Source organism: Salmo trutta, chromosome 6 (genome assembly GCF_901001165.1).
Source record: "Salmo trutta chromosome 6, fSalTru1.1, whole genome shotgun sequence".
In the NCBI taxonomy this organism is placed as follows: Eukaryota; Metazoa; Chordata; class Actinopteri; order Salmoniformes; family Salmonidae; genus Salmo; species Salmo trutta.
This window is the reverse complement of record NC_042962.1, coordinates 8,021,256-8,033,303: the sequence shown is the minus strand read 5'-3', so window position 1 is coordinate 8,033,303 and position 12,048 is coordinate 8,021,256.

Here is a 12,048-nt window from a genome sequence, read left to right as displayed (position 1 = left end):
TGCCCCTACTTTAATCCCAAAACGTGTCACTCTCTTCTCCCTCTTTCAAAAACATATTGACAGAAACAAACATTGCCTTTTTTATTTGACTTAAATATGAGACTTGTGTCATTAAAAAGCTGTCCTACTTTTTTTTGAGGGGGGGGCAATAATTGCAAGAAGAGATACAGCAACAACAACATGAATAAAATGTTAGTGTACTGTAGGTAGGCCTACGCTGTAACAGAAAACTGTAATATATACTGTCATTTTTTGTTATTATCAACAGAAAAAAAACTCTGAAACAATTTACTGCAGCACCCTGTAAATTATGGTGCATTGTGGGAAAATTGCTGTATTTCGAGTACAGTACCATAATGGTACTGGTTCATTAACATATTGAGGCGTGCCTTGTAAGAGTCTATATTTGTTGCACTTGTGAGTGAGAATGTTGTACCAATTGAACTACTATGTGGTTATAGTGCCCAATCAATTTAAATTGTATAGGGGACAGGTTGGAATGGCAGCAGGTCCTAAACCTTAAATGGTTGAGTATTTTTCCATGTCCTATTGGAAATAGTTGTTTTCTGTAACGAGGAACTGAAGAATAATGGGTCAGGGACATGGGAGGAATTTCAGTCCAGGACTCATAGCATGTTCTCATTGGTCCGAATTGTCAATACATTGAGCCTGAAATGTGATACTTGTTATTTGGCCATTGGCCCAATTTTACTGCAAGGAATTGTAATTGGTCAACCATAGGTTAGGCCTAGGTATAAACTACATCCTGTCAATTTGTTTTGTGGAGAAAACACTGAGGACAGGGAAGAATGGCCATCTGCCATCTACTTTCCAGCATAGCAACTATGATTTGTTCTCTTTGAATGAATATATTTTTGCTCGGGGTCTGTGTTATTGAAGAATAGCATCAACTGCTAACACCATGATACTCAGTTGATTTATGCGTAGTCAGGACGGCTGAGCGGTCTAAGGCACTGCGTTTAGGTTGCTGTCTCCCCTAGAAGTGAAGGTTTTAATCCCACTTCAAACACTTGTTTAGTGCCTCTCACAGAGGAGTCATGCTGCTTTGTAGTAGTAATAAGATTACGTTATTGTACTGTGTCATTACACAGTGCTTGCTTTGATACCGTATTTATATTACAGTAGGCACACTGTAATATTAAAAAAACATAAGTTTACTTGTCAGCGAGCTGCCTGTAAATTACTGTCAAATTCATGACAATCCATTTACAGTGTACAGTGTACTGTATACAGCACCTTCAGAAAGTATTCACACCCCTTGATTTTTTCCACATTTTGTTGTGTTACAGCCTGAATTTAGAATTGATTAAATGTTGATTTTGTGTAACTGGCCTGCACACAATACACCATAATGTCAAAGTGGAATTCTGTTTTAAAAAATGTGTACAATTGAATTTAAAATAAAAAGCTGAGCATTTGGCGCAAAGCTGATCAGTTGCATCTTTTTGAGCTCCGCTATAAATTTGAAATAAGTTCACCCTTAAGCTTAACTACCAGGAAACATTTTACATTTTAGTCATTTAGCAGACGCTCTTACCCAGAGCGACTTACAGTAGTGAATGCATACATTTCATACAATTTCATACATTTTTTTTTTTTTCTGTGCTGGCCCCCCGTGGGAATCGAACCCACAACCCTGGTGTTGCAAACACCATGCTCTACCAACTGAGCTACAGGGAAGGCTAGGCAGTAATAGATTATTAGCTTCCGAAACCCACAATACCGACAAAGAAAAGTAACACCAAAAAACCAGACTTAACAAGTGAAAGTTTCGAGTCTGAGGACGAAGGCGCCGTGCTAGCTTCATGTGCTAGTGGTGGAAGCAGGACTGAGGCGATAAACACGTACAGTGCCGTTAGCTCCGAAGATATCCTCAAGGCCATCAAAGATACAGAATTCTCTATCAAATTCGAAAATGTACTGTCTGCAGTGGACAACGTTAAAAGGAAATCAAAGAATGTGCAGGGCAAATCTCTCAGGCTGTGGTACGTGTCTCTGGAACCAAAGACATTATAACCCTGCAGGCAACGACCACCGCTCTTGAGGAAAAGGTTGAATCGCTTACCTCTAAACTAGTTGATTTGGAGGGCTGCAGCAGGAGATCGAAGTTGAGACTAGTACATCTCCCCGAAAGCGCCTAGGGGAGCGATTCTTGCTCATTCCTAGAGAGGTGGCTTCCCGAGGCTCTGGAGATGGAGCCGCTCTCCTTTGATCATTGAGAGAGCTCATCAGATTTCTGGCCCACGATCTGCCCCCAACACACCCCTGAGGGCTCTGATAATGAAGTTCTTAAACTATAAAGATAAGATGCGCATGGTGAATGTAGCCAGGGTGAAAGGGAGAGAACTCTACAAGAATCGACAAGTTATGTTCTTCCCAGATCTCTCGATGGAAGTCCACAAGCAGCAGAAACACTTTGACAGTGTCAAGCGGCGGCTACGGCTAAGGCTATCCGGTATGGAATCATCTTTCCAGTGCGCCTGAGCGTCTCCCACGGCGATTGTTCCTACATTTTTGAAACACCAGCCGTTTCTTAAAAAGCTAGGCAGAGGTGTGGAACCAGATGCAACACTGAAGAAGAGGCAATAGCCTCTTGGGCTTCCGAGTGGCGCAGCGGTCTTTGTGCTAGAGGCATCACTACAGACACCCTGGTTCAAATCACGGCTGTATCACAACCAGCCGTGATTGGGAGTTCCACAGGGTGGCGCACAATTGGTCCAGTGTCATCTGGGTTTGGCCGATGTAGGCCGTCATTGTAAATAAGAATTTGTTCTTAACTGACTTGCCTGGTTAAATAAAGGTTAAATAAAAAAAATAGCAACGTAAAGTTACATTTTAACCAATTGTTTTGACATTTTTCGAACTGTTGCTTTCGGTTTTGTCTAAGCAGGTATTTAAAGTTTGAGCCAGTTCACCATGTTATAATTTATCTAGTAACATGGTAGCACTGTCTATTGAAATAAAGTAACATGGCAAATTTACAAGTAGGCCAAGCCTTATTATAATTTTATGTACCATGAAACCTTGCTTTTATGCATCGAAACATCCTGGTGCGGGTTTGTTTTATTTAGGCCTATATGAGGCTAGATCACGCTGGTCTTATATTCTGGCTCACTCCTGGTCTTTTGTTTGGTTCTTTGTTACATGGTGAGCACAATATTGTGTAATGACAAGTGGCGGGGCAGAAGGTGTACAGAGGGGGAAAAAACGCAGAGGCGGCTCCTCACATGTGTGTGGATCTGTTGAGCACGTTATACGGAATGTCACTGAGAGGGGGAGGGGGGACGTCTGTTAGACACTTTTGGGTAAGAGGGTTAATCACACGTTCGTGGTTGATTGTTAGGCATGTGTTTTTGTGCAATGACGTGCTTTAAAGCATGCTTTGTGGGTGTTTTTTAATGGTGGTAACGGAGGACTATTGGCATATTAGGCTGATCCAATGTGCTCTTATGGGGGCAATGTTTTAGTTCAAGTGTCCCTGGTAAATTCGATGACTCATAGTGTTAAGGTTACATTTACATCCTGGAACTGTAAGGGATTACATCAAATCACCAAAATTAAACAGCTAATAAGTAGATTAAAACAACTTCAGGCGAAGATCATATTTTTGCAAGAATCACATCTATTATCTGGCGAACATTCCTAAGATACGCGAGAGGTGGCCTGGGCAGGTCATTGCAGCCTCATTTAGTTCCCATGCATGGGGAGTTATTATTCTTATCCATTAATCCATTCCATATCAGATATTGCAAACAATGTGTGATCCCGCCGACAGATATATTATTATATGGGGTACCTTGCTGTCCGAGCAGTTAAATTTAATTAATGTGTATGGTCCCAACGAAGATGACTCTAAATTCTTTAATGATTTGTTTTTAAACCTTTCCACACTTCCAGGTAATTATATTGTTGCAGGAGACTTTAATTGCACTTTAGATCCTGTTAAAGATCGCACCTTGGGTTCAAACTACTCCCACACCTAATCTAGGAAAACCATACCAAATCAAATCAAATCAAAGTGTCTTTGTGACGTGCGCCGAATACAACAGTGAAATGCTTACTTACAGGCTCTAACCAATAGTGCGAAAAAGGTATTAGGTGAACAATAGGTAGGTAAAGAAATAAAACAACAGTAATAAGACAGGCTATATACAGTAGCGAGGCTATAAAAGCAGCGAGGCTACATACAGACACCGGTTAGTCGGGCTGATTGAGGTAGTATGTACATGTAGATATGGTTAAAGTGACTATGCAGATATGATGAACAGAGAGTAGCAGTAGCGTAAAAGAGGGGTTGGCGGGTGGTGGGTGGCGGGACACAATGCAGATAGCCCGGTTAGCCAATGTGCGGGAGCACTGGTTGGTCGGCCCAATTGAGGTAGTATGTACATGAATGTCTAGTTAAAGTGACTATGCATATATGATAAACAGAGAGTAGCAGCAGCATAAAAATAGCATTTTATGAAGGATTTCAACTTAATAGAGATTTAGAGAGAAATGAAACTCTAGCACTCACCAGACCTATTCCTGAATCAACTATTTATTTTATCTCAGCAGCATTTCGCTCTAAAATTGAAGATTGTTTTTGTGATAACATTGTCATCTATGACATGCTCCAGCATCTCTTATATATTTTGAATTCTAATCTAGTAGGTGACCCACCTAAATGGAGCTTCCAACCTAAATGATTGCAAGATACAAGTTTTACAGAATATATTGAACAGGAATCAATTAATACGACACAGACTTCATCTTGTACTAGATGGGAAGCCTTTAAAGCTTCGTAAGGGGTCAAATTATACATTTCACCAGCTCCAAGTCAAAAAATACTATTAAAAAAATGACATGACTTGAAACCAAAATTAAAATGCTGGAGAGAGAAATGGTCCTCACTAATTCCACAGGTGCACACAAGGAGTTTCTCTTGCTCAGGGCTCAATATAACAGAATTTCTGCGGGTAGAGCTGCAGCAAGCTTATTGAGACTAAACTAATCATATTATGACCAGGGTGAAAAAGCTGGGAAGCTGTTGGCCTGGCAAATCAAACAGCAGCAAGCAGAGAGAGCAATAAATTAAATTCAGGATGCAGAGGGAGCTGTGATGGTAGACCCTCGGGAGATAAACAATACCTTTAAATCCTTTTATTAAAAATGATATGCACCGGAGTTTCCTCCTGAAACTGATACCCAGGCTAGCTTTTTAGGTAGATTGGATTTTCCCAATATTTCAGATGAATCTAAGGATATTCTTAATGCTGAGCTGACTGTGGAGGAAATGTCCAATGCAATTGATAGTATGAGGGCGGGGAGGGCATCTGGCCCTGATGGGCTGCCCATTGACATCTACAAGAGATTACTCCCCTCCTGGAGATGTTTTTGGAATCTTACGAAAATGGTCTCCTGCCCCCTTCTTTGAGAGGAGCTCTGATCACTCAAATGTGATTCCTATCATGCTATTTCACTTTTAAATTCTAACACTAAGGTTCTTTGTAAAGCACTTGCGAGGAGGTTGGAGGGTTTTCTGCCGGATGTGGTGGGTAGAGACCAAAATGACTTTATTCAAGGTCGTGAAGGATTTCAGAATGTTAGGAAAGTTCTAAGTGTTCTACATGCTAGAATTGGGTCGTCAGACACGGCGATCCTGTCGTTGGACGCAGAGAAGGCCTTTGACAGGGCTGACAGACACTGCGATCCTGTCGTTGGACCAGAGAAGGCCTTCGACAGGGCTGACAGACACTGCGATCCTGTCGTTGGACCAGAGAAGGCCTTCGACAGGGCTGACAGACACTGCGATCCTGTCGTTGGACGCAGAGAAGGCCTTCGACAGGGCTGACAGACGCTGCGATCCTGTCGTTGGATGCAGAGAAGGCCTTCGACAGGGCTGACAGACGCTGCGATCTTGTCGTTGGACCAGAGAAGGCCTTCGACAGGGTTCAGTGGTCCTACCTCTTTGAAGCGTTAACTCGTTTTGGTTGTGGTGAGAGCTTTTGTAAATGGATAAAGATACTATATACAAATCCCACTGCAGAGATCCTTACTACTAATACTGTATCTAAACCTTTTGACATCTGCAGGGGTTCTAGGCAGGGCTGCTCTCTTTCTCCTCTCCTGTTTATCCTAGCAATTGAGCCTCTAGCCATAGCTGTTAGATCCCACCCCAATATTTCAGGTATCAGAATAGATCAGTTGGAACATCGAATTGCTCTTTATGCAGACAATGTAATTTTGTTTCTTACAGACTTGTGCAATTCCATACCCGCAATTCTGGACTGAATCAAGAGTTTGGGGTGTTCTCGGGATACAAAATAAATAATGCTAAATCCTCAATTATGATGCTAAAGGAGGAGGAAAGACGTAGACCTACACCTCTGACTTCTTTTTTGAATGCAACGGAATGCTTTACATATCTCGGCATTCGTATTGTGGCAGAGATTGACCGCATAGTCTCAACTAACTATGACCCTGTCATAGATTCAGTAACTTAATCGATAGATAGATGGTCATCTTTACCTATATCTATAATTGGCCGGATTAACATTCTGAAAATGAATGTCCTCTCAAAACTTTTGTATCTATTTCAGAACATTCCCTTGCTGCCGCCACCATCCCTCTTTACAAGGCTTAAAAAGATGTTCACTATATTTATCTGTAATAACAGACATCCCAGAGTTCACTTGTCCTTATTGTACCTACCGTATGACAGAGGGGGGCTCCATTTGCTTAATATCCAGTGGAACTACTGGGTAGCTCAGGTTCACACTGCTATGTACTATTTTACCCCAGAGTCTCTCCCTTTGAGGATGGAGATTGAAATGTCTTCAGTTGTACCCAAATTACCCCTTAATCTCTACATTTACTCAGCTGATATCAAGACAATTTTTTTATATAATAATCCCTTTGTTTTTAATATGATCAACGTTTGGTATGAGGTGCGGAAGTTCCTTGATGAAACGCATTCTTTGTCATGTTTTAGACCTATCTGGGGAAAACACAGTTTCATTCCTGGGAGAGCTGATCTGGATTTCCAACTATGGGCCATCAAGGGTTTAAGGAAAGGTCTTTTTATGTAATTTGAAGAACTCGCAACTAGCAAAATGTGACATTCCTAGATTTAAGAAATATATATATATTTACAGCTAAGGAGCTTCCTCACCGCTGCCCAAAACCTAACAGAACCCATTCTGTCCACTTTAGAAAATGTGATCTCAACCCATTGTGATGGTAGGGGTCGAATTCCAGCTCTATACAATATGCTAGAGTCTGGCTCAACCAAATCCTTTCCACACAAACTGAACTCTTGGAAAGAAGATATTCGGGAGGACATAGTCTTGGACGAATGGAGTAGTATATGTACTAAGGCTCAGACACAGACTATGAAATCTCGGCTACAACTATTGCGATACAATTGGTTGATGCGAACATATGTAACCCCTGCTAAGTTAAATAACTGCAATAGTACAATTCCAGATATATGCTATAAGTGCAATCACTTTAAAGGGACTCTGTTTTTAGTCTGTGGGATTGTGAGAAAATTCAAGATTTTTGGAAGGGGGTATCACATATGATATCCCAAATAGTATCAGTAGTATTTATCCTGGGGTTGTACCCAATCAATCCTCATCTAAAGAACCAAGTACAAACACTTATAAATATGTGCTTGTTGCAAGCATAACGCTTGATAGCTCTTGCCTGGAAAAGTGTGAACAGGCCTAGTATTGCACAATGGCTTGGGGAAATGCCGTCTTGCCTAACAATGGAAAATAAAACATATACGGTTAAAACCTCTTCGGGCTAGGGGGCGGTATTTTCACGTCCGGATGAAAAGCGTGCCCAAAGTAAACTGCCTGCTACTCAGACCCAGAGCTAGGATATGCATGTAATTGGTAGATTTGGATAGAAAATACTCTAAAGTTTCTAAAACTGTTAAAATGATGTCTGTGAGTATATCAGAACTTATTTGGCAGGCGAAACCCCAAAGACAAACCATCCAGGATTTTTTTTTTCTTGAGGTGAATGTGTTTTCAATTGGTTTTCTATGTGAATCTAGATTTCTGAGGCATCTGGTTGCAGTTCATATGGCTTCCACTAGATGTCCACAGTCTTTAGAAATTGGTTGATGTTTTTCCTTTGAGAAATTAAGAAGTAGCCCTTTCCTTTCTGGGTGTATAGCCAAGTGGACTGTTTTGTTTGGGGCGTGTGACCTGGAGCTTGCTCCACTTTCATTTTATCCGCTATTGAACACAGTTTATCCCGTCTTAAATTTGATCGATTATTTAAAATAGCTAAAGTTGCATTAGGAAAGTTGTTTGAAATGTTTGGACAAAGTTTACAGGTAACTTATTAGATATTTTGTAGTCATGTTGGGCGAGTTGGAACCGGTGTTTTTCTGAATCAAACGCGCCAAATAAATGGACATTTTTGGGGATAAAACGACGAAATGTATCGAACAAAAGGACCATTTGTGATGTTTATGGGACATTTTCGAGTGCCAACGGAAGAAGATCTTCAAAGGTAAGGCATGAATTATATTGTTATTTCTGAGTTTTGTGTCGCGCCTGGCGGGTTGAAATATGATTGTCATGGGTTTGTTTGATGGAGTGTTGTCCTCAGATAATCGCATGGTTTGCTTTCGCCGTAAAGCCTTTTTGAAATCTGACATGGTGGCTAGATTAACAAGAAGTTAAGCTTTAATTTGGTGTATAGCACTTGTGAATGTATGAAAGTTAAATATTTCTAATAAATGTTTTTGAATTTCGCGCTCTGCAGTTTCACCGGATGTTGTGGAAACGTTCCACTAGCAGAACCCCCAGCCGTAACAGGTTTTAAGGGCAAACAAGACACCTTTGAAAAGGTTTGGGGATCATTTTTGTATTTTGTTGAGCAGAGTGATGTGGGTGAAATATTGGCTAACGAAGGAAACTCTGGGTAGTGTACTATGCTTTGTGTGCATTTGGGGTGGTGGTGAGAGATATCCGATTGACTTGTGGCGCTGTGTTTCATCTGAAATTTGTCCTAAATATGTTCTATCCTATTGGATCAGATCACTGTAAAATGTAACTTCGTTACATTTTTGTTTTGTTGCTGTTACCTTTTGATGTGGTTTTTGCTGTTCTTTTTTTTCAAGTAATATTTCTGCTTATATATGTCTTGTTAAAGAAGGAAAATCAAGAAACATTTTGTTTGAAAAAATGCTGAAATGTATTGAGTCAATAAGTATTCAACTTCTTTCTTATGGCATGCATAAATAAGTTCAGGAGTAAACATTTAATTAACAAGCACCTAATAAGTTGCATGGACTCACTCTGTGTGAAATAATAGTGTTTAACATGATTTTGGAATGACTACCTCATCTCTGTACCCCACACATACAATTATCTGTAAGGTCCCTCAATCGAGCACTGAATTTCAAACACAGATTCAACCACAAAGATCAGGGAGGTTTTCCAATGCCTCACAAAGGAGGGCCCCTTAAAAGCAGACATTGAATATCCCTTCGCGCACAGTGAAGTTATCAATTACACTTTGGATGGTGTATTAATACACCCAGTCACCATAAAGATGCAGGTGTCCTTCCTAACTCAGTTGCCGGAGAGGACGGAAACCTCTCAGGGATTTCACCATGAGGCCAAAACAATTTGAAAACTTTAAAACAATTACAGAGTTTAATGGCTGTGATAGGAGAAAACTGAGGATGGATCAACAACATTGTCGTTACTACACAATATTAAGTTAAATGAAGGAAAAATATTCCAAAACATGCATCCTGTTTACAATGAGGCACTAAGTCAAAACATTTGGCAAAGTAATTAACTTTATGTCCTGAATACAAAGCATTATGTTTGGGGCAAAACCAACACAACCCATCATCAATACCAGTGTTGTGTATTCATGGATGCCAAGTGAAGCCAGGCTTCCCCCAAAAAATATAAAACATATTATATCATCTTTTGTCTCTCTGTGTTTCATAATTTCCTTTCTAATTCGTAAGTAGATGAATGTGTCTCCCTGGAGAAAGCATTCGAGTGAGCGAAACAGTGCCCCTCTGTCTCTGTGTGTGAAGGCCATCTATCTGATGCTGTCTGGTCAAACATAGAATGACATTGTTGCAGCACGTAGCATTGAATATAAAGGAAGCCATTGAGCATTTGGCCTCCCTTGGTAAAAAAAGTATAAAATAATAGCCAATCAGCATTGATTTCAACTGAGTGAGCTCAACTGTGGATGGCCCTGGCGCACCAATAAAAAGTGTCAAGGGAAGCCAGTTTGGATTTGGCTTCCTTCCAATCACATCACATTGAGAGCAGTACGTCATTGACAGAAACAACTTTGATTGTTTCATCTTGTTGTGCTTGTTGTCCTCCAGTGGCTAGCTAGCTAGCTAAAATTGGCATTTTCCTAAATTAGCCATGGATGGAGATAAGGATTTGGACTTGTGGTTTTACTTAATTATCTTTACTGGCCAATGATTATATTAGCAATTCTGATCCAACCATAAATTCATACATTGTGAACCCTGGCCTGAGAGAATGGGAGTTCAATATGAACCATGGACAGCCACATCATATTTAGCTTATATTCACTGGACTAAATAGTTTTTGGTATATTTTAGTTGTCACTGTATTAGACGGAGCATAGGTGAATTGATGAAATGTTGAAGTTGAAATGGTGCAGGAATAATGGAGGCAGCTCCTGTTTTCTTTGCGACTTGCGGTAACTCTCCGTCGTTCTAAATCAACAGTTTAGTGGTCCGAAAATGTTGGAAACACTAACTTGCTTGACCATGCTGTAGGTCATGTAACTGTTTGTTACATTCAATATGCTTTGTGAACTTCACGGAACAGAGGTTGTTCTCCGGTTTTTGTGATTTAACAAAAGTGAGGTTGAATTTATTCTGCCACTGTGTCTTCTTATTGTCTCAGCTTTTAGGCCTATATATCACAGTCGCAAGGCATATGAACTAACAGGTTATAAAGAACACAAGGCAATTATCACAACACATAGGTTGTAATATGGCTTTTTTTCCTGGCTTGGCATCCTCAGTGATTTTACCCACACACCGCTACTGCTGAGTAACCACTCTTTATTTTCAAGCATGGTGGTGGCTACATCATGTTATGGGTATGCTTATCATCAACAAGGACTAGCGAGTTTTTTAGGATTAAAAAAATCCTAGAGGAAAATCTGGTTCAGTCTAAATTACCAACAGAAACTGGGAGACATTCCCCATTCAGCAGGACAATAACCTAAAACAAAAGGCCAAATCTACACTGGAGTTGCTTACCAAGACAACTTTGAATGTTCCTGAGTGGCCTAGTTTCAGTTTGGACTTAAAATCAGCTTCAACATTTATGGCAAGACTTGAAAATTGCTTTCTAGCAATGATCAACAACCAACTTGACAGAACTTCAAGAATTTTTTTAAAGAATAATGTATAAAAAATATTGTACAATCCAGGTGTGCAAAGCTCTTAGAGACTTACCCAGAAAGACTCACGGCTGTAATCACTGCCAAATATGATTCTAACATACATTGACTCAGGGGTGTGAACACTTGAGATATTTCTTTATTTAAAGTTCAATACATTTGCAAGAATTTCATTTTTTTTCTCACTTTATCATTATGGGGTATAGTGTGTAGATGGGCGAGAGAAAAAAATCTATTTAATCCATTTTGAAATCAGGCTGTAACACAATAAAACATGGAATACGTCAAGCTGTGTGACTACTTTCTGAAGGCAGTGTCAAATAGAAAATCACCGTATGGGTCTGTCATACACAAACGGCTAACATTTGGGTCAATACAGTATGTGTGAAGACAGAAGCTCAAGAACAGAAAGACCTTGACCAAGGTCAAGTCCAACAACCCACAGAGTTCTGCTGAGCTATGGGAAATATGACAGTTCCTCCAATCTTGCAATTCATCAGCTATTGACCCCATAAATCATGACCATTTTTCATAGGTGTTCCGCATCAGGAGTGCAAGGCCCAGATGATTCATACAGGTAAAGTCAGAGTAGCTCTCCAAGAA